At 36.4% G+C, this 22,654-nt stretch overlaps 1 protein-coding gene across 1 annotated transcript in view; it reads right to left on the bottom strand.

The window, feature by feature from the left end:
- LOC148946513 (tRNA dimethylallyltransferase) overlaps positions 1-22,654 on the bottom strand; it is a 296,612-nt gene that overhangs the window by 23,276 nt on the left and 250,682 nt on the right. The gene's annotated exons all lie outside the window — the stretch shown is intronic.

The following is a 22,654-nucleotide window of genomic DNA, read 5'->3' as shown; positions in this document are numbered from 1 at the left end:
AATTTAATTCTTTCTCTTTTTTGATACTCGTTTACTAAACAATTTGTTTGTCTGTGTTGCCATTAAACTTTCTCTTTTTTATTTTTCCTCTTTTACTATAAATATTCTTTCCCAATGTCGACACTCGCTTTCTAATATAGGATGAGACAAATTACTCGCTCAATAGGCACGCGATAACCGTTCTTTTTTCAGGCTTTTCGAGAAAAATTTTATCCAAGCTTAATGAAGGACCTTTAGTCTTCCTCTTACCATGTTTCGGGACATTTAGTATATTCATTCTAGCACACATAAGCAGGAAGTTTCTAATAACAGAAGAAAGACCCTTCTGTATAATAATTAAATAAAAAAACTAGTTCTTTTCAACCGAAAGTAAGAAGCAACATTAAAACTTAAAATGAACAGAAATTATTCCGTACATAAGGGAGACTGTCTCTTTCTCAACCCTCGCTCTTTATTCTAAAGTTTTGGTGTTCTTTAAGAATACTTATTATTCAAATTCACTAGCCCTCGTGTTTGAGCAGCCTTGCTTAAGGATTATGACAAAAGTCTTAATTTCAGCGTAAAAAGCAAGGGTTGAGAAAGGGGAAGCCCCTCTCATAAACAATATAATTTCTGTTTGTTTTGAGCTTTAATGTTGCTACTTACTTTCAGCTGAAAAAACTTGTATTTTTATGTATTTCTGACCGTTCTTTAAATGATGTCAGGAAACCTCTTCCCCCCCCCCTCCGCAAAAAATTTCACCGGGGAAATTTCCCCAGAAACGTTCCTCCCCAAGGAAAAATCTCCAAGTGAAAATTCCCGCTGCACAGAAAATTACCCCCAGAAAATTTCCGCATATTTTCCAATAACAAATACTATAAATGAACAAAGGGCACATTGCGTAGCTTATAGCCCTTTACCCAGGGACTATGAAGGGTCATGCAATCCGCATAAGCATAGTTATTGAACCTTTCAACTATGCTTAATCAAATGGCTATCTCACAATTTTGATCGGAAGTCTTTGGGGAACAAAAAGGCGTGGGAGGGGGGCTAGTTGCCCTCCAATCTTTTCGACCATTTAAAAAAGGCACCAAAGCTTTTGATTTCCATTCAAAAAATCCCTCTCCCAATTTTCTAGGACCATTGGTTCGATAGGATCAATCTAAAAAAAAAAAAAAAAAAAAAAAAAAAGAACACGCCTCCGTGATCGTTCTTCTTACAAAAAATACAGAACTCCACATTTTTGTATAAACGACCTTGAAACCATTGCAGTAGAATTCTCTGATATACTCAAGAATTCTCATATATATTTATTGTTATCAGAATTCCGTTTTTTAGCTTCAGTTACAAGGAAATGAACCGAGTCGCTCCTTACTTACAGTCCGTTACTATAAACTGTTTGACAATACTTTTTCTCAATAATCCTTTTTCCAGAACTTTTAATATAAGCTTAAGAGAGACTGTAAGGGATCCTGGAGACCCCATTTTGCTTAAGAAACTCGAAAACAGTTGAAACGACCTTGCTGAAATAAACTTTGGTAGTACGTGAATAGTTTTTGTTTTCGTATTTTTTAGTAGTATACCAATTTTATTAGCTATTACCCTTGGTTCTTGATATTTAAAGTAGTATAGTGGAGTTGGGGGGAAGATACTAAATAAACTATTGCATGCAGGCACGCTCCCCCTCTCGCCAGATCATACAGCAACACATTGTCATGAAAGTTTCAGGAAAAATGAACAAAAGGTGTAGAACACCATTTGTTTTTAGAATCACGGACATTTTTGAATAGCACCTCAATGGAGCCCCTAGACAAGGGAAGTAGCCTCAGGAGGCGGAGGAGGCTTGCCCCCTCCCAGGAAATCCCATCTTTTTGCGATTTTTTGGCACTTTTAATTCAAACTATGAAATACAAAAGGGTTTTTTATCATTCCCCTCCCTCCCCCCCCGCGAACGTTCCTTCCCTAGACATTACAATTAAAAGCTTCAACTTACTAAAAATTAGAGAAAAAATATTTTCCACCTGTTAACAATAGACCAAAGCAAATAGTAAACAATAAAAAGTAAACAAAACATAAACAAAAGAAGAATAGATACTTAGTGCGATTTGAATGACCGTTGCGATAGCTGATTTTTGTAAAGTCTTATTTCCTTGAAATTTATTGACACTTGTATAATGTTTGACGAATGTTGATTAGAATAGATAATTGGTTTTCAGGGTAAAATTCTACTTTAGCTACTTTTGCTATCTTGGAAAGGGGATAGGTTAGGAAAATTAAACTTCCAGTGATGGGTCTATAGGCTAAAATATGTCCCAGGAAGGTATTTTGAAGTACCTACCTCCACACCTTCTCCCTCTAGAGGGTCCTGACCTTTAAAAATCTGTGTTATAAAAGTGAAACCATGCAAAATAGATCATCTGCTTAAATGGAGTAAAACAAAATTGTTTTCAGCTTCACAACTTTCCTCAAACCTAATTTAGGCTATAAGGTTTTAAAAATATGTAAATACATTTCCTAAATTTTGAAAAAAAAAATTGATATGGCTTAAAATTCTTCTCAAATAACAGGAATTGCACTTTCAAACTAAAGCCAGAGAAAAAGAAACTGATAACTGAAAATTAAGCTAAAATGTTGTTTTGTCAAAATTTCAATAGGTGTAGACTTGTCAAGTATGCAAATTTCAGGACCCTCTAGAGAGAGAAGGACAGGAGGTGCGTACTTCAAAATACCTTCCCGGGACATACTTTAGCCAGTAGACCCATCCCTGAAAGTTTCATTTTCCTAACATAACCCCTTTCCAAGATAGCCGAAAGTAGCTAAAGTAGAGTTTTACCGGAATTCTATACCAGTAGATTCTCGAAAACATGATTTTTTCCACCAAGAAAAATTTTTTTTTCCGTATAGGAATTACCCCTAAATTGCAAAAAGGGGGAAAGCCAGATGATTTCCGAGAAAAAGGACTTTAGAAAAAATCTGATAATGGAACGCCGAAACGCAAAAGGAATACTTGAATAAGCTTGCTAGTTTCCCATTCAGATGTTGAAAATTAGCTGTCTCACCTGACAATAGGAGCAAAGGAGCCCTATTCTTTCTAGTCGAAAAGAAAATGAATAATAAAAGAGAAAAATCCAAATAACACTATATCCACGCCCACAACTGTCCGCCAAAATAACGTCGTAGTTCACGATTACGTGAAATTTGCCTTAACCGTCTTACTTATATTCCATGTTTCAATATACTTTCTTCGAAAAATGGATAAAAAAACCTGACAGAGAATAGTAAAACTGCCTACAATCCATAGAAACAAAGATCTAATTGTAGATCAGTAAATTATAGGCGTAAGTAGCTAAAAACTGAAAACAAGTATGTTTTAGTCAAATATTTGTTTGTTAGTTTAATCTAGGTTTAAATTTAGATTGAGGATACGGCCAAACAAAACAGGGGGGGGGGGTTATGCCCTCATTAGTCTTGCAATTAAATTCAAAACAGAACAAAAAACTGATATATATTTCAGTTTGGCGGAAATGAGTTTATTTTTAGATTTGTAAAATCATTTATAAGGTAATCCGTCATAGATCTTTTCACATTTGTGTATGACACGAGTCTTCTAACGAGTGAACTAAGAAAGATAGATGGTTTCGGTTGTTGCAAATAAGTTCAACCAATCAACAACTGGAGTGGTATCATGTTGTTAGAAATAGAAGTAAACCTCCCTCAAGAATGAAGTTATTTTCATTTCCCATGAATGTTTTGTAACTGTAACACAAGATAAAACTGAACTTGGACGAAAATTTAGGAATGGGGGGGGGGGGGTAAGGCAATAATAATTGTCTGTTTTTAGGGAGATAATTTCGTATTTCGAATCCTAAAACATTTGTCGTTCTAGACAAAGAGCAATGATCCGAAATGGAACAAAATACTGCAATTACTACCAATTCAAAACAGCTTCGAATTGTGAAGCTGTCGAAACAGCTTCACATGCTGCTCCTTCACCTCAAACTATTCAAAGCTCGTTTGGCTACACATCTTACTAGTTACTACACACACAATTTCATACCACGGAAGAGTCGTGGCCCATACAACAGTGGGAACAGATAATCCCGGAGACCACACTGTCTTTCCATGAAGATAAATAAAAGTTAAAATAGGGATAAAATCCTTTTAATAGACAGTGTTTTACAAACAGTGATAGAAATTCACAAAAAACCAGAGTTTTACTACTAAGGACGGTCACTATATATGTGACCGAAATATCTGGTATTTTTTTTGAATTTCTATCACTGTTTGTGAAACACTGCCTATTAAAAAGATTTCATCTCTATTTGAACTTTTATTTAACAGTGGGAGCAGGGGCACCAGTCTAGGAGCAAATCCACTTGTGATTCCTCTTTAAACCTTTAAAAGGTTTAACCTTTTAAATCCTTTAAATCCTCTTAAAAAACCTTTAAATCCTCTTTAAAAAGGAATTTTTGCAAGCTCATATTCATCATTAATATTTTTTACTTACATGATTTACTTAGAGATATCCCAGAATTTGCCGAACAAATCTTTCGATTACAACATTCAAATCGTGTTCTTTGCATTCAGGTGACACTGAGACAGCGTTTGGATTATAATTCATTCATTGCAGCTTTTAAAAGCCAAACAGCTTGTATTGCCTGCTCGGCAATGCCTCTCAGATAATGAGTTTAAAAGAAATATCAAGGAATCTTTTTGAATTACGTTTTTCTTTAAGCGTAAATACTGAATGGAATTTGAAATCCCCCCCCCCCTTCCGTCTGCTTTCTATATCTTCTTCTTTGTTTTACCATTACTATAAATTGTTTCATGTTTTTTTTTGTTATATGAATAAATATTCAGCGTCGTTGTTTTGTTTTTAATCATTTTTGTGTCCTATTGTCTCCTACGAATTAAGTCTTACGTCGACCACTCCGATTTTCGTTTCTACTTGAATTTGTGTTATAATCGTTAATTGAAAATTCTATCCAACTGAAAGTAATACTTTGAACGTCCTGAAACACATTAGCTATTAAGGGAAAATGACAGAGTGAATTGAGCACCATGAGGGGGGGGGGGGAGTCGAAGGCTACTCCTGATTTTTGATAAAAATCAGGACACTTTTTGCCTGAAGCCAACACAGTTGGGTATGCTCCTCCTTCACCCCACTCCACGACAATCTTCTCTCATTACTCCTCTATGAATTTCCTACAATTTCTTCATTTTTTTGCTCTTTTCTCATAGTATTTATCACCTTCAGGACCTCATTCGGAGAACTTTTTTGGAATATCTGGCATAAGTGATCTTAAGTATATATATAAATCGATCTAAAAAAACAGCACAAAAATAGATAAATATATTCTGCGTTATGGATCAGTCGAGATAAACACGGGTCAAACCCATTAAGAGGTCAGGGTCCTCCTGGGAGGGGAGGGAGTAAAGAGCGAAGAAGCGCAATTTAAACGGGGGTCTTTCAGACCAACCTTTGGAAAAAGCAATGAAATAACCTTCCCCTTGTGTGCAAACAAATTATGGCATTGTGCTTTGTAAATTTTTTCTTTTGAGAAGAAAAGGCAAATGTGACCAAGTTTTTCCACTTGCATGAGGATGAGGGGCATTCAAGCCAGTACCCCATATCCCTTCAAATTCTTTAATTTTAAATTACCCGCATAATTCTAAATAATTTCCTGGGTTTTCCCCCAATTTGCTCTCCGCTTCTTCTTAAGCGTCTGATCAATCGGTTCATATATCCTCAAAAAGAATTTTAGCCTTACAAGACTTTCTTTTAGGCTATTAAATAATAATAAATTTAATCACTTAAAATTAGTTTAGTAACCATGATGCTTATTTGCACACATAATCGAATGGCAGCCTCTTATCTATAAAATACTTATGGTTATTGGATGCCATTCCATTGCCTAGCCAAATGAGATACCCTTATCTAGGTTCTACTGCGCACAGGGATAGGGCTGATAAACCACTAAAATTAATTAACAATTGATTCATCCCTATATTTTTCCCGCGGTTCTTTCCTGAGTATTTTCTTTCAAATTTAAATTTCACGTAAGTACAAAAAAAAATACAAACATGATAAAAGAATTACCATGCGAAATTTTATGTTCAACGAGCATAAATCAAAAACAATTGTGGTTATCTAAAAAAAGAAACATGGCTGCACATACTGAAAAAAGAAAAGAAAACAGGAATAAGAAAACAGAATCAGTCAAAAGCAAGAACATGTCCGACTGCAATTATTTTCCAAACTGCCGTACAATCACCACATTTAGAGCTCAAGGCCATCTGAGGTTAAAACAACTCCGCGCGCTCCGCACAGCGACAAACACATAGAGACAGGCAAAGAGATGGTCAGACACACAGGCACAGAGAGAGATAGATACAGAAACACACACACACACAATTGCACAGAGACAAGGCGAACAGACGGCCAGACTCACAGGCACAGAGAGAAAGAGAGAGATAGAGAGAGAGACGGAAACACACACAGAGACAGGCAAACAAAAGGTAACACAAACAGGTACAGAGAGATAGAGAGAAATACACACCCAGACACAGAGATAGACACCGAGACAAGCTAACATGAGTCATAAACACAGAGAGAGAGAGAGAGAGAGAGAGAGAGAGAGAGAGAGAGATAGAGAGAGAGAGAGAGAGAGATAGATACAGAGATAGAGATAGAGATAGAGATATAGAGAGATAGAGATAGATATATAGATAAATAGAGAGAGAGAGAGAGAGAGAGGAAAGGGAGAGAGAGAATGAGAAAGTGAGAGAGAGAGACAGGACAGGGAGAAAGAGAATGAGAGAGTGATAGAGAGAGACAGGAAAGGGGGAGAGAGAGATAGAAACACAGACACAAACAGTCACATCACAGCCAGGCAAACATACGGTCAGACACACAGACACAAGGAGAGAGAGAGACAAAAACACAAACACAGAGATAGGCAAACTGACGGTCAGACACACAGGCACAGATAGAGACAGTAACACACAAACTAACACACAGAGACAGGCAAACAGACGGTCAGACATACAGGCAAACAGAGAGAAACACACACAGAAACAGAAACAGGCAAACAGACGGTAAGAAATATAGGCACAGAGAGAGAAAGAGCCATAAACACACACACACACACAAACACAGACAGGCAAACAGAAGGTTAGACACACCGGGTACAGAGAAAGAGAGAGAGAGAGATGGAGAGAGAGAAACATCCACACAAACACAAAGACAGGCAAACAGACGGTCAGACACACAGGCACAGAGAGAAGGGAAGAGAGAGAGAGAGAGAGAGAGAGAGAGAGAGAGAGAGAGAGAGAGAGAGAGAGAGAGAGAGGCAGAGACAGAGACAGAGAGAGAGAGAGAGAGAGAGAGAGAGAGAGAGAGAGAGAGAGAGAGAGAGAGAGAGAGAGAGAGAGAGAGAGAGAGAGAGAGAGAGAGAGAGAGAGAGAGAGAGAGAGAGAGAGAGAGAGAGAGAGAGAGAGACAAACGGTCACATCACAGACAGGCAAACAGACGGTCAGACACACACGCACAGAGAGAGAGGCAGAAACACACGCAAAGACACATAGAGACAGAGACAGGCAAACAAACACCCAGAAACACACGCACAGACAGACAGACACTCAACATGACAACTGATTTTTAAGCTAGATTATGGTAACTGACTTTAAGCTAGGTTCGTTTGAGTTCAGTAAGCGTAGCGCATCCTACATAATCCAGAAGGCAGAATGAGTGATTTTTAACTGATATGTTACGTTAGCCTAACTGCTTTGAAGCTAGGTTCATTTAAGCTCACTTAGTGTGGCACGCCGTAGGTGCACTGAATGGACGTAGTATGGCTCCACTACTATAATGCGACCTAAGTATATAAAGCTGTAGACACACGTAGTTTCCTTGGTACCAAACATCATCTCTTCATCCTCATTTATTCCTTGTTCAATCTATTTAGCTTCCTTCAAGAACCAAGGACGTTAAAACAAAAACATTTTTTTGTCTTTCCATACACAGAAACCGCGATTTTCTAAGACTTTTCTTATAGCTGCTTCCAAAACTAACGAAATTTTCAGGGCATTACCATATTTTGTCAGTGTTGCCGAGTTGAATCGCAAAAAAAAATAAATAAAACTAATTAGTAAAATTTTTAGACATAGACATAGACATTTTTACTTTACCAAAAAAAACATTCAACAAACATCAGAAATAACTAGACGACCACATTAAGGTTAAAAAAAATCCTGTTGGTGGCTGCATCTTCTAACCACCCTTTAATCAAAAATAAATAAAAACAATAATAATTATTAATAAATTATTATTTTTTCAAAAAAAAAAAAATTTACATTGTCAAACTCTAATCATCCTCCCCCTCCTTCCCCCTCCCCTCTCCCCCCAATCTCCAAAATTATCCTCCTTTTTCAACAAAAAAATTCTTTAACTTTTTCTTAAATGAAACTAAGTTATCGGCCGCTCTAATACTATCCGGGAGACCATTCCATACCGATTGACAATGAAAATTTGACAATGTTTCATAAAAAATCAAGTAATAGTTTTCTGCTAGTTTCCAGCGACAACTACATCATCAAAGGAAAGAAATGCTTTCATGAAGCGTATGGCACCATCTGTTTTTAGCCCGTCTTTTCTGATTTTTCATCCACGCTTCTCTTTTTTAAATAAGGCACCCGCTACTATCAAAAACTCCACAAAAGCATATGGAGGTTTTTTTCAATATCGGAATTCCAAATTTCTCTATTATAAAGGATACATAGAGCCAATGGTTTTGTAAACTTCCACTTAACAAATCCAAACAATGATTTATTTTTCACTATTCTTCGTACTTTAAAAATAATTTTTAGACCTATGCTCCCGATTTTTGTGTGTGTGCGTTCTTTTCACCATACATAAATACATATTAACAGTTCTTCGCTGTTAATACTAAGTCATTTCTTTACCTATATATATATATATATATATATATATATATATATATATATATATATATATATATATATATATATATATATATATATATATATATATATATATATATATATATATATATATATATATATATATATATATATATATATATATATATATATAGGAGCCATATATATATATATATATATATATATATATATATATATATATATATATATCTATATTACCTTTGCCGCCGTGCCCCGGCACGCGGCAGGTTTTTATATATGGATTCTCATTGTCACTTGTGTTTTAGCCACAGAAAATTTGAGACAATTTGCTGTCTTTTCATACTTAAGTCATTTCAAAGATATTTGATTATTAAATCAAGTCCGATTTCTAAAAACAAGATATCTATTAAGCTTCAAACTTTTAGTTTTCTTTTTTAAGGTGTTTGAGCTATTGTAACCCCTTGTTAAAATATGTACTAATTTTTCTGCAATTACCAGCCACCGAGCCCCGGCACTCGACAAGCAGCAGGCTTGTTCATATGGATTCTCATTGTCGCTTGTCTTTAAACCGCAAATAATTTGCTTTCTTTTCATACTGCAATCTTTCAAAGATATTTGATTATTAAAGCAAGTCCAATTTCTAACAACGAAATCTACTAAGCTTCAAACTTTTGCTTAACTTTTTTAAGATTTTTGAACTATTGTAACCTCTTGTCAAAATATATTCAAATATTTTTGCAATAACCAGTTTTTTCTCTTTAGCGCAATTTAATGCTTTTCATGCAGTATTTTCTAAGATATTTGATTATTAAAGTCCAATTTCTAACAATGATTTCTACAAAGCTTCAAACTTTTGGTTTTATTTTTTAAGACTTTTGAATTGTTATAGTCCCTGGGTAATATATACAATTTTTTTTTTCAATTACGAGTTTTTTGCCCTTTCCGCAATTTAATGCTTTTTCATACTGCAGTCTGTTCAAAGATATTTAATTAGGCCTATTAAAGGTATTCCAACTTCTAACAACGATATGTACTAAGCTTCATTCTTTTGGTTTTCTTTATTAAGGTTTTTGAATTGTTACAATCCCTTGTCAAAATAAATATCATCAATTGTAATAATTGCAATTTTTCGTTTTTTGGGCCTTCCTACTGACATTATATGCGTTACATTATGGTTGCGTTCAAAAAGATTTTCGGTACTTTCGCATTATCAGGGCCTCTCTAAAAAGTCAAGTTTGGTTTCTGCTAATGAAATAAAATAAAATAGGATGACTATGTAATAGTTAGGAAACAACTTTGGGCTATATATTTGCACATTAGGGCAAGTGGGTGGCAAAGCATAGAATATATTAAATGCGCAACCTAACCTCGGTCCCTTCCCCCCCCCAAAAAAAAAAAACACCAAAAAACAACACTTTAAATATCTTAAAACTACGTTACACACTGTATTCATATACTGCTGTGTGTTGTATCATTTTGTAATAACAGGTTTTTCATTGCGTCTTTCACGTTTGACTGTAGCATCTCTTGTTGGACTTCTTTAGAGGGGCCCTGATAATGCGAAAGTGCCAAATTTTCTTTTTTAAGGTTTCTGAATTACTTTAATCCCTTGTTTAAAATATATACAAATATTTTTGCAATTATAGTGTGGTCTAAGAAAATAATAACTAGTTTAATGTGTCACGTCGAAAATACGTCGTATCTATGGAGAAATGAGACCATTCAAGTGAACAACTATAAACTCAACGTTACGTTTGCAATTAGAAGATACGGAAGGCTTTGCCACCTTCATTGAATTTTTATTTTACTTTTGGGCAATATTAAAGAAAAAAAAAATTTTAATCAAGACTTTGAATGAACTTTGTCAGTGAAATCTGAAAATATTCTAGTGAACAATCCGCAAGTTCATTATTTTGTGAATGGCCCGAAAAGTTATTTATTTTTTATGTTTAAAAATACTAGTTTCAATTATATTATTTTAGTAATACTATTGATGACGGTCACTGTATATGTGATCGAAATATCTGGACTTTTGTACTTTTTTTTTTTTTTTTTTTTTTTTTTTTTTTTTTTTTTTTTTTTTTTACTGTCTAAATAAATGCATTTATCCCCATTTGAAAATTTATTTGTTCGTCATAGAACGGCAGTGTGGTTTAAGAAAATAATACTTAGTTTAAGGTGTTACGTCGAAAATACATCGAATACATTGGAAAATCAGACCAGCCCAGTAAACAACTATAAACTCAAAATTTCGTTTGCAATTAGAAGACACGGAAGGCTTTGCCACCTTTATTGGAAATTTGTTTTACTTTTGGGGAAGATTAAAGAAGGAAATTTACATTAAGACTTTGAATGAACTTTTTCAGTGAACTCTGAAAATACTCTAGCGAACATCCGCAAGTTCATTATTTTGTGAATGGCCCGAAAAGTTATTTATTTTTATGCATAAAAATACTAGTTGCAATCATATTAACTAATAAAAAAAACAAGTTTTTTCAACTGCAAGTAAGGAGCAACGTTAAAGCTTAAAACGAACAGAAAATATGACTTATATGGGGGAGTTCACCTCCTAGTTAATACCTCGCTCTTTACGCTAAAGTTCGAATTTTGTTACAATTCTTTAAGAATGACCCCTGAAACACAAAGGCCGTTTAATTAGAATAGATAGCTCTTTTGGAAGTACTAAAAGAAAACTCTAGCGTAAAAAGCAAGGTATTGACTAGGAGGCGAACCCCACATATACGTAATAATTTCTGTTCTTTTAGGTTTTAATGTTGCTCCTTACTTTCAGTTGACAAAACTTGTTTTTTTTTTATTTAATGATGCTGGGAAATCCGGCACCCCCTTCATAAAAAGGTTCCTCCCCCCATGAAAAGATCCTTCCACTTATTCCCCTCTCCCAAACCCCCACCTCAACAGAAGAAATCCCTCCTGAAAACGTCTGTACACTTCCCAATAACCAATACTATATGAAATCAATGTGAAAGTCCATAACTTGCAGCCCTTCCCCCAGGGACTGTGGGCACGAAGTCATCCTCAAAGACAGACTTATTAGATTTTCGACTATGCTGAACAAAATACCTATCTCAAAATTTTGATCGGGGGACTTTCGGAAATATAGCGTTGGAGGGGGCATAGTTACCCTCCATTTTGTTGGTCACTTAAGAGAGTACGAAAACTTTTGATTTTTGTTCGAATGAGCCCTCTCCAGATATTCTAGGACCACTGGATCGAAACGACCACCCCTGGGAAAACAAACAAGAACAAATCCTGATCTTATTTCTGGCAAAAATACAAAATTCCACAATTTTTGCAAGTAGGAACTTGTAACCTCTGCAATAGGATTTCCTGATTCGATGAATCGGATGGTGTAATTTTCATTAGGATTCTATCACTTTTAGGGGATGTTTCCTCCTTTTCCCGAACAAAATACAATTTTTTTCAGGCTCGTAGCTTTTGATGGGTACGACTAATCTTGATGAAACTTATATATTTGAAATCATAGGCAGCGCAATAGCACTGCCTAAGTAAAGAACGATGTTACCACAATGTATTATTTTTTTTTCTTGGTTTTAGACCAGGGTGCTTCGTATCGAAGGAGTTGTCATCGAAACTTTGAAAAGGGATCATTCGATTGGAAATTGGAGTGGCTAGTGCCCTTTTTAACAGTCGAAAATGATTGGAAGGCAACTAGGCCCCCCACGTCCATCATTTCCCGATACACATCCAATCAAAATATTGAGATAGCCATTTTGTTCAGCGTAGTTTATTTCCAGATAGAAAATATTTTTTTTAGGAGGTCCCTCCCCCACAACCCTCAGGGCAAGGGTTTTCAGTTATGCTCTTAGTGGCCTATTAGCCTTCTCTCCTGTGTTGGCAAAGTCTAAGAGAGCAGTCTCCAATAAAACACTTCATCAGTACCTAGAATCAAATGACCTTCTAGGCGATCGCCAATATGGATTTCGCCGGAAACGCTCAACATTAGACTGCCTAGTGGCCCAGTATCAGGAGTGGATAGAACTACTGGCAATGGGATACGACATCAGGGTACTATCCTTCGACATTGCGAAAGCTTTTGACAGAGTATGGCACCGTGGCCTGCTAAAGAAACTCTATGTGTATGGTGTTCGTGGATGTCTGTTAAAAGTGATTGAGAGCTTTCTTTCCGATCGTTCACTGCGGGTTGTTCTTGGCGGGTTTATTTCAGTGAAAGCAGGGGTACCCCAGGGCAGTGTCTTGGGACCTACGCTCTTCCTTATCTACATAAAAGACATGAGAGATTACATCACAAACCCTCTGCCTCACTTTTCTGACAATATCATGGGACACTCAGCCGTCCCTACGCACAAAAATCCATCACAAGCCTCCCTTTCCTTGCAAAGGGATCTTTTTAAAATTATAAAGCGGTCTGATGCATTGATGATTAACTTCAATGCATCGAAAACGAAGCAGCTACATATTACCTGATCAAAGGTGCCACGTGAAAACCCCAGATTCATTTTCAAAAATGATACTATAAAGAGAGTCGACGAGCTTCGTCTACAGGGGATTCATTTCTCCACCGATCTCTCTTGGAACAACCACCTTGATCGGGTGACAACCTCCTGCGCAAGAAAGCTGGCAGTTACTCTTCGCTGCAAAAACCTTCTTCAATCGAGCTCGATCATCCCACTCTACAAGTCTTGCATCAGACCCATAGCTGAATATGGATGCCCGCTAATTTGCTGGTGCTCCGAAAACGCTGTTGGCGCCATTTCAGAAGATCCAGAATAGGGCAAATAGGGCGGGCTGCGCCTCTACACAAGAATTGCTCCAGCCTCTAAATGAAAGGTTTGATGTAGCGTCGATGGCTGTTTTCTACAAGTACATGAATTCGCCTCCCTCAGACGAGCTCTCTCGAATTGTGCCCCCCTTTGTCCAGCCGACAAGGCAGACACGAAGGTACACAGCTCGGTCCAATTATATAAAGGAGGATACGCCGAAAACCGAGTACTCGGGGAACAGGTTCATCCGGCGTTGCATTTGTATCTAGAACAGATCTTTCTGGCGATATTATTCCTGCAAATCCCTCTGTTGACAACTTCAAAAGAAGGTTCAATATACATTTAAAACCTCGAGGCCATTTAAATAGTTAAATTAATATCGGCATATAATGTAATTTTAATTACCCGGCGCCGTTAATATTGGAATAAAAAAAAAAAAAAAAAAAAAAAAAAAAAGCTCTGGGGCATATAAAAAAGATGTTGGCGCATATTATTTATTATTTTTTCCTTTCGACCAGGGCACTTCGTATCGAAGAAGTTGTCGTAGAAACTTCGAAAAGGGCTCATTCAATTGGAAATCGGAGTGGCTTGTGCCTTTTTTCATATTCAGAAGTGAATTGAAGGCAACTAACACCCCTTCCACGTCCACCGTTTCCCGAAACACATCAAATCAAAATTTTGAGATAGCCATTTTGTTCAGCGTAGTTGATTTCCAAATAAAAATTATGTTTTTGAGGAGGAAACTCCCCCACAGCCCTCAGGACAAGGGTTGTAAGTTATGCCATGGGGGCATATAAGGTTTTTATAAAAAGCGTCGAGGTAGAAACTTCGTAGAACGATTCGAAATTCAAAGGTCTAGTGCCCTTTTTAATAGTTTCAAGTGATTTGAGGACAACTAACCACCCTCTCACGCCCACGTTTTCCCCAAGCATAAACAGACAAAATTTTTTTATTGCCAGGTTGATCCGCGTTGCTGATTTCCTGAGATAATTTTAGCTTTTGAGGAGGTCACTCCCTCACAGTATCCGGGGCAAAGAATTTATTATGTGCCATGGTGCCCCATAAGTGACATATAGACAATGATATTTTGGAAACTTACGAAAGGCACGACTGAATGGAAATTGATGTGGTTAGTACCCATATTAACAGTCGAAAGGGACCAGAGGGCAACTAGCCCCCTCTCACGCCCACCTTTTTCCAAAACACATCCATCAAAATTTCAAGATAGCTATTTTGTTCGACGTAGTTGAAAGTTCTGGCAATTAGGTCTTTGAGGATGACAACCCCCCCAACAGCCCTCTGGGCAAGGGTTGTAAGTTATGCCCTTGGGGCATATAAGGTTTTTTATAGAACGCGTTATCGTAGAAACTTCAAAAAGGAATCATTCGATTGGAAATTAAAATGGCTAGTGCCCTTTTTAGTAGTCGAAAGTGATTGGAAGGCAACTAATACCCCTTCCACGGCCAAAATTTCCCCAAAAACATCCAATAACAATTTTGAGATATCCATTTTGTTCAACGTAGTTGAAAGTTCTGGAAATTAGGTCTTTTAGGATGATAACCCCATCAGAGCCCTCACTGCAAGGGTTGTAAGTTATACCCCGGGGGCATATAAGGTTTATATAGAAAGTTGTTGTAGAATTTCACAAAGGGCTCATTTGATTGGAAATTGAAATTGCCCTATTTAATAGTCGAAATGGAGTAGAGAGTAATTAACCCCCCTCTCACGCCCACCATTTCCCCAAACACATTCAATCAAAGTTTAGAGATATCCATTGTGTTCAACGTAGTTGAAGTTCTGTAAATTATGTATTTAAGGATGACAAACCCCCCAGAGCCCCCGGGGCAAAGGTTGTAAGTTATGCCCTGGGGACATAAGTAGGGTAAGAGGTTCCATATTGCGTACTGCCCTAGCAATTTCTATGTTATTTGCGTACTGCCATAGCAATTTCTACATTATTCTATAGAAGCTCTACACCTTTTCAAAGAGATTCAGAGCTCCCCCACATGGCATTATACTATGTTCCATCTTGTGCTACTTGGGATTTGCATAATATGCTATAAAGGACAAGTTTTTTTGACATAATTTACGTGGACTAGATTTCTATTTCATGATATGCTTGTTTTTTTAGGGTAAATCCGTGTCAGAAAAACCGGTGCGTCTTTTTTAGCTGCCAATATATTCAATTATTTTTTTGTATATATTCAGGTTTCAGATTAGAATTTTATACAGTTTGAATAGTTCATTCAATCTACTAGTATCGATATTTTTACAATCATTTACACATATATGGAACATTCTAAGCGACTTCTAGTGAGTAAAATTTTCTCATTATTATATTAAAAAGAAATCTATTTTTTTTTGTCTCATTATTAAGTTAGTGAATAATTTCCTTACTTACGCTTTTTTTTCATCGTGTTTTTAGATATTTTAAAAATCTTTTATCTAAATATTCAAAAAAACAGGGTCGGTCAGTTTCACTATAATAAAAAGAAATCAATTTTTTTTTGTCTCGTCATTAAGTTAGGGAAGAATTTCCTTCCTTTCTTATGATTTTTTTTCACCGTGTTGTTAGCTCTTTTAAAAAAAAATATTTCGCTAAATATTCAAAACAGGGGTCAGTCAGTCAGTTTCGCTATAATAAAAATAAATCTATTTTTTTGTCTCGTCATTAAGTTAGGGAAGAATTTCCTTCCTTCCTTATGCTTTTTTTTCACTGTGTTGTTACCTCTTTTATAAAGCTTCATTCTTTTAAATATTAAACGGTCCATGTATTTCAATTTTAGTAAATATTCAAAAAAAAGAGAGGCATGCTCACTTTGATTTTGGCTCGTTGTATATGAAAAATTAAAATAGAATTTGCATATTAGTTTCGGCAGATATGGAAGGTCTGTGTTACGATCATAATTCTTTAGTTTTAGTTATTTCGTTCAAAATGTGGCTTTTTACATTATCAAAAAAATAGAGTTTCCACTCTAAAAGTATCAGTGTCTAATCCTCTTAACAATACAGCAATTTCCAAACCGGCCTTTAAAGGCGTTATCTGAAATTATTAATAATATATATTGAAGGATAGCGACAAGGGTCTCCTTGACAAATAGATTCTTTTTAGGGTTAAATTAAAGGTCAGTAAGGCCGTCGGACCTCAGGTCTAAACTTAAGGATGGGAATATAGGTGGGACCTACAATTTATTCACCGGTAATTTTGAACTATGTTATATTAGGAGAAAATTCTTAGTACTTTCCAAAGCTTAGTGGGTAATATCTTGGTTCATTGTCATAAATTGAAACCTGTTTCTGCGATCTTCGTCCTTCTAAGTGAAATTTTGAAAGATGTATGTGTTAAACTATTAATTTTTTAAAGCATATTCCAGCCTAGGTAGCATACTAGGAGCCCAAAGTTGTTCGGTATAATGAGTTCATGTACACGAAGGAATATTTGAGCCGAAAAATATTGATTTTTAAAAAGTAGCAAGCATTCTAAAGTGCTAATAGTTATAGCACTACAAACATCAGAATTGACTTTATGGATTAAATTATGTTATGGGGAGATGTTTTTGAACCCCCCCCCCCTTTCCTCATTCTGAATAAGTAAGAATTGAGCTAGCTGATTAAATTACGTCATTTTTTCAACTTTTGGGAGTTTGATATTGAAGTGGTAGTACTCTCCCGTAAGCTAAATAGTTTGAAAACCGAAAATGATTTTTATTTTAGAACGCTGTTGATCAATCATCACAGCAAAAACGAGCAAAATTAAATGAAGCCCACGAAAATGATGAGACAGGTGTAATCAAGCCAAGTGCCAGCTCTACACAAAGCTCTATGTAACCTGGGAGGAAATTCAAGAGAGAATGGACGCTTTCATATAATGCTTCAATCCCATCCGATCAAGATGGGGGGGGGGGGACACTCCTCTTTATGCTTTACCTGGGACTTCAAGTGTACAAGCGCAGTCAGAATTTGTAAGTATATATAATTTTTTTTTCTGTCTCTATTTTCAAAAAAAAGGCAAATTTTCTCAAACACATAACTTTTGATGAGTAAAACTTTAATTTTTTTCTAAACTATTCTATAATAATGCTATTTCATTCTCTTTCATTAGCCAAATTAGCAATATATAAAAGAGTGGTGAATATTAATCGTTCGTTATAAAGTGGTTTTCAAATAACAGGATGTTTATCTTCGATAAGATATTAACACAGGAAAAATCGCATAAATTTGTTCCACAGCGCATTTCTATCTGACGCTGTTTCTGCAGCACGTTATAGGCTAATGGAATATAGGCTAAGGGGTTAGAAACGCAATTTCAACCTGTAAGAATATTTCAGTGTGTGTGTGTGTGTGTGCGTGTGTGTGTATGCATGCATGTGCGCGTGTGTATGTGTGTTATTAACAAAATTTGTAATTATTATGCATTGTTTTGTAAATAATGCTATAAATAAAAATTTGTAATTTATTACGCATTTGTTTGATAAATTCGAATCCAATTAAGAAAAAAAAATTGTTTTTGTTTTAAACGTTCGTTACAAAAGTGGGATTTCAAATAATCGGATGTTTTCTATCTTAGATGAAGAGATATTAACACAGGAAAAAAGGATTCTTAATAATTTAAAATGTGACAACGCGGTGTTATCAACCACATTATTTGGGCGAAACCGTTTTTGGACATTTTAGGCAATTATTTCGACGAAACAGTTAGGGACATTTTAAAAGATGTTTTCGAAAAGAATTTGAGGCTGAAACTCTAGGGTCGTTGTAATGCACAAGTTCTATTTGAACAGTGTTGTGAAGTCCGATACCCCAACTCGAAAGGGGCTTCGATCCTCCTACCCCAAAGGAAGCTCCCGGTTCCCAAAGGTCCTCCCTGGGAGCTCTAAAAAGGACCATCCAGCTCTCATTCAGTTAGACATACAACTAAAATTAACATGATTTTTTCAACTTTATGAAATAATGGTTATTTCATATAGAAAATAAAACCGTTTTTTTACAGATTAATGAAATAGCGTCGCTAGTGAATGATGAAACATTGGAAATTACAGGGTCAATTCCCTCACTGCCAATGGAGTTCAGAGACAAACCTACATTATTTGTAGATAATATGGAATTGGAAGAGGGCTTCCTTAACGATGTTTTCGGGGACATAGCTAGCTTAGACGATCTAACGTGTGAAATTGATATGATAGAGGATTCAGACTGGGTAGATAGCTTTATGCCTGAACATTTATGCAATGTTACTAGTGCAACCGAACCGGGTCTTTGTAAAGAAATCACGTCACAGGACAATACAGGCTGGCTTGATCAATTGTCCCCAAACACCTTGGAATATGTACTAGGGGACCTCATGTCATCTCCAACCACTGCAGTTGAACAGACTGGGGTTATTGACAATTCTGAGTCACCCTCCACCATTCCGCTTAATGATACAACAATGTAAATTATTGGACCTAATTTTTCCGGGGACACTTTTAAAGATAACTTTACTATTAGTGAATTGGGTCCTGTACAAATAGGTGCAGGACATGAAAATAGTGCTATGTCCCCGGAATTGCGTGAATTTTATTTGTTAGTCTGCTCTAAGTCACATACAAACATATAGGGTAGATTTTAACCCTCCCGAGGAAAACGCGATTGACGGAAGCATTATTTTAACAGACCCCGTGAATGTTCTCCATAGCTACATCTACAGAATTCGAGCATAAACTGAGATTAAGATTCAGAATTGGGGGGGGGGGGGTAACGGGGGAGTTAAAGCATCGGTTAAAAAAAAATTTTATTAAAAAAAGGGGACAACCGGGAATATTTTTTACTTTCATTTTTCAACTGGCAACCAGACTTTTTACTCTGGTCTAAATGAATTTGAAGACAACTTTTTCAACTGGGTGAATAAACTGATTTCAATTTTGGACACATTTAATGAGAGGGGAAGTGGGTCCACAATTTTAAACATTGAACACATGGATCTGAATCTCAGTAGATTTAAAAAAAACTTTATTTTAAGGGGAGGGTGGGGTAGTCGACGAATAAAATGCCATCCAGTTTTGTCTGTTACAGGAGGAGTTCAGAGTTTCAGATTTGACATGAGGCTACAATGCTCTAAATATATATTTTAAGAAGGAGCCCATAAAACAATAAAAAAAGATTCAACAATGAAAAGTCTCGACGGACTTGCACGTAACGGTGGAAAAAATTTCCCTAAAGTAAATTTTGATTGTTTAGAGGGGAAGTATCGTGTTTCATTTAAAGAAATACCACTATGCGCGAACTCAAATTAAATTCTTGGGGTGGGGGTGGTCTGCCTTTGGTAAGACACAGAATTTGTAAGTGGGGAGAAGTAAAGAAACGAGAAGCAATTCTTGTACTGAGTTACGACACTAATGGTGGATTTTACAAAAAATTGGGTTTGAATTATTTATAAATCTTCCTAACATGTAAATGCTTATGGTCATTTTTTTCCCGTTACAGCAATAAGTCGACTCCTATCCCAAGGTGTTCAGAAAGGGGAATGTTTCTATTGCCCCTTGTGCCTTTCCCCATTTAGATCTGAGCGAACATTCTCAGATCATATGAACCATTGCAAAATTCATGGAAATCAAAGAATTGAAATGCCGGCAGAAGGCAAAGACACTTTACAATTTAAAAATTTCCATAATTCCTTGCTACAAGTTGATAAAGTGTCTTTGGACTGTGAAACAAGACTGGTTGAGGTATCAGATCCATCAAGGCCAAATCCGGGTTGCAGCGATAGCTAGCAACCTAGTAAGAGACGATCACGTCCAATGTTAAGAAATATAAAAACCCATAGTTCCTAACAAAGGAGTCAGATCAAAACAAAAAGTACACCATTAGAACCGCCTTGTCCGAAACCCCTGTATAGGAAACTTTCTGTCCCTTGGCTTGAACAGCAAGGGAAATATATTGGCTTGAAAATCAAGAAAATTTACTTTAACCACGTTATTCTCCCCAAACGGGATATTTTTTTTTTTTTTTTTCTTTTTCTTTTCCACAGATAGCTTGGCACTGGAACATCGTAGAGGGTTGTTCAATAGCTCATTTTAAAGGAAATTAATTGGGTTAAAAATCTATAGTAACTAAAATAAATTATTTCTAAAAGAGAATAGATTTTTCCACCAAAAACTGCATTTTTGATGTCTTTTCACACTGCAGTCTTTCAAACATAATCGTATACCAGCGGTAAGATTTGAACCCACGCCTCCGAAGAGACTGGTGGCTAACACCAGTGTCTTGGACCACTCGGCCAGGCTGCCTCTCATAAATAAATATATATGTGAATTTGGGTTGCAGCAGTAGCTAGCAACCTAGTAAGAGACGATCAGTCCCATGCTAAGAAATATAACAAAAGTCCTAAAAATAGAGTAAGATCAAAACAAAAGTACATCATTAGAACTACCTTGTCTTAAACCCTACTAGATAAATAATGAATGTCGTAGCTTTATATTAGAGCTATGAAGTGAATAGAAATATAGTCAAGGAACACAAACTAGTTGCGTGTTCCAACGCACACGCCCGTCACGATTCCAACAATAAAATGCAATTGGAAGAGTTTTTTTGGCTATGGATGAGGAGGGCAGCATGGAAAAGCTATTGATATCTTTAATAAAAACAGCAAACGGCGCAATTTCAAGATTACGTGACACCAACTACCCAATGAAATTGTCAGATAAAGAGCAACTGGCATTAGAAAAGGGGACAATTTGCTGGGTTTGTAGGGGTGTTCTTGCCCCAAAAGACGCGGTTCAGGATCACGACAACCTTATTGACCCCAATTCAACGGGAAAAAGTAACTTTCGGGGATGGGCTCACAATTCATGTAATTTAAAAATTAAACAGCAACTTTTTCTTCCGGTCTTTATACATAACTCTAACTACGATCTGAAGTATGTGCTACCAGCATTGGCGCATCTTCAAAGAAATGGAACAGTGGATGATGATGCATGGGTGATAGACAGCTTTTCCTACAAAATAATACCTAAATCATCGGAAAATCTGCTTGTTTTGGAAATTTATGTGGGGATTTATTGAAGCCGGCGTTGATTACACGAATAAAGTTCGCTTTTTAGATTGCTACAGTTTCTCACCCCAATCATTGAGCGAATTAATTCAAGTGCAGAAAAACGATGACGGCTGTAATGCTTTCCCCCTTCTCAGGCAACAATTTCCAAATGATTTATATGATTTGTTGACGGTCAAGGGCAAATATCCTTATGACCATTATTGTTCCATGTCGAGATTCGCCGAGGAAACTATTCCTTCAATTGAATCGTTTTACGACAGTCTTCACGATCGTAGGTGCACCCCCGATGAATACAGTTTTGCTAAAAAATATTGGGCAGAAGGAGGTTGTAAAAATTGCTTTGACTACTGCAAGCTGTATTTCTCGAGTGACGTGTTAACTCTGTTAGACATTATGTGTAAAAATACAGACAAAATCTATGAGGAATTCTATCTTGATTTGGGCTATTATTTTTCATCTCCTCATTTAGTGATGGACCTCATCCTAAAAATTAGTGGGGAAAAAATTGGGCTAATCACAGACATTGATCAGCATCTGTTCATAGAAAGGACAATGAGTGGTGGATTTGTTTTTCACGGGGATCGTATCTTGGAAAATGATCCAACAGGAGAGAAGACGGGGACAAAATCGGATGCAGTTTTCCTTGATATTAATTCTCTCTACCCCTCGGCCATGTCCCATTATGCGCTACCTTGCGGTGACTATAAATGGTTCAATGACCCTCAAGCTCCCCATTTCCCCAACATTGACAGTGTTGAGGAGAATGGACCGGTTGGATGTTTTTTTGAAATTGATCGGGAGATGCCAGTTGAGCTTCACGATTCAGTAAAGGATTTAGTTTTCCCGTGCATCAATAGACCTGTGACTAGGGACTCTTTGAGTTCTCGCAATAGGCGTTTAGTCGAGGAGAACGGATTGCGCTGGTCACCTTCAAAAC

This window comes from Artemia sp. Qi Xiang Cuo, chromosome 11 (genome assembly GCF_049724085.1).
Source record: "Artemia sp. Qi Xiang Cuo chromosome 11, ASM4972408v1, whole genome shotgun sequence".
NCBI classification, from domain to species: Eukaryota; Metazoa; Arthropoda; class Branchiopoda; order Anostraca; family Artemiidae; genus Artemia; species Artemia sp. Qi Xiang Cuo.
The sequence above is the reverse complement of the archived record's forward strand: the minus strand, read 5'-3'. Positions and strand labels throughout refer to the sequence as shown.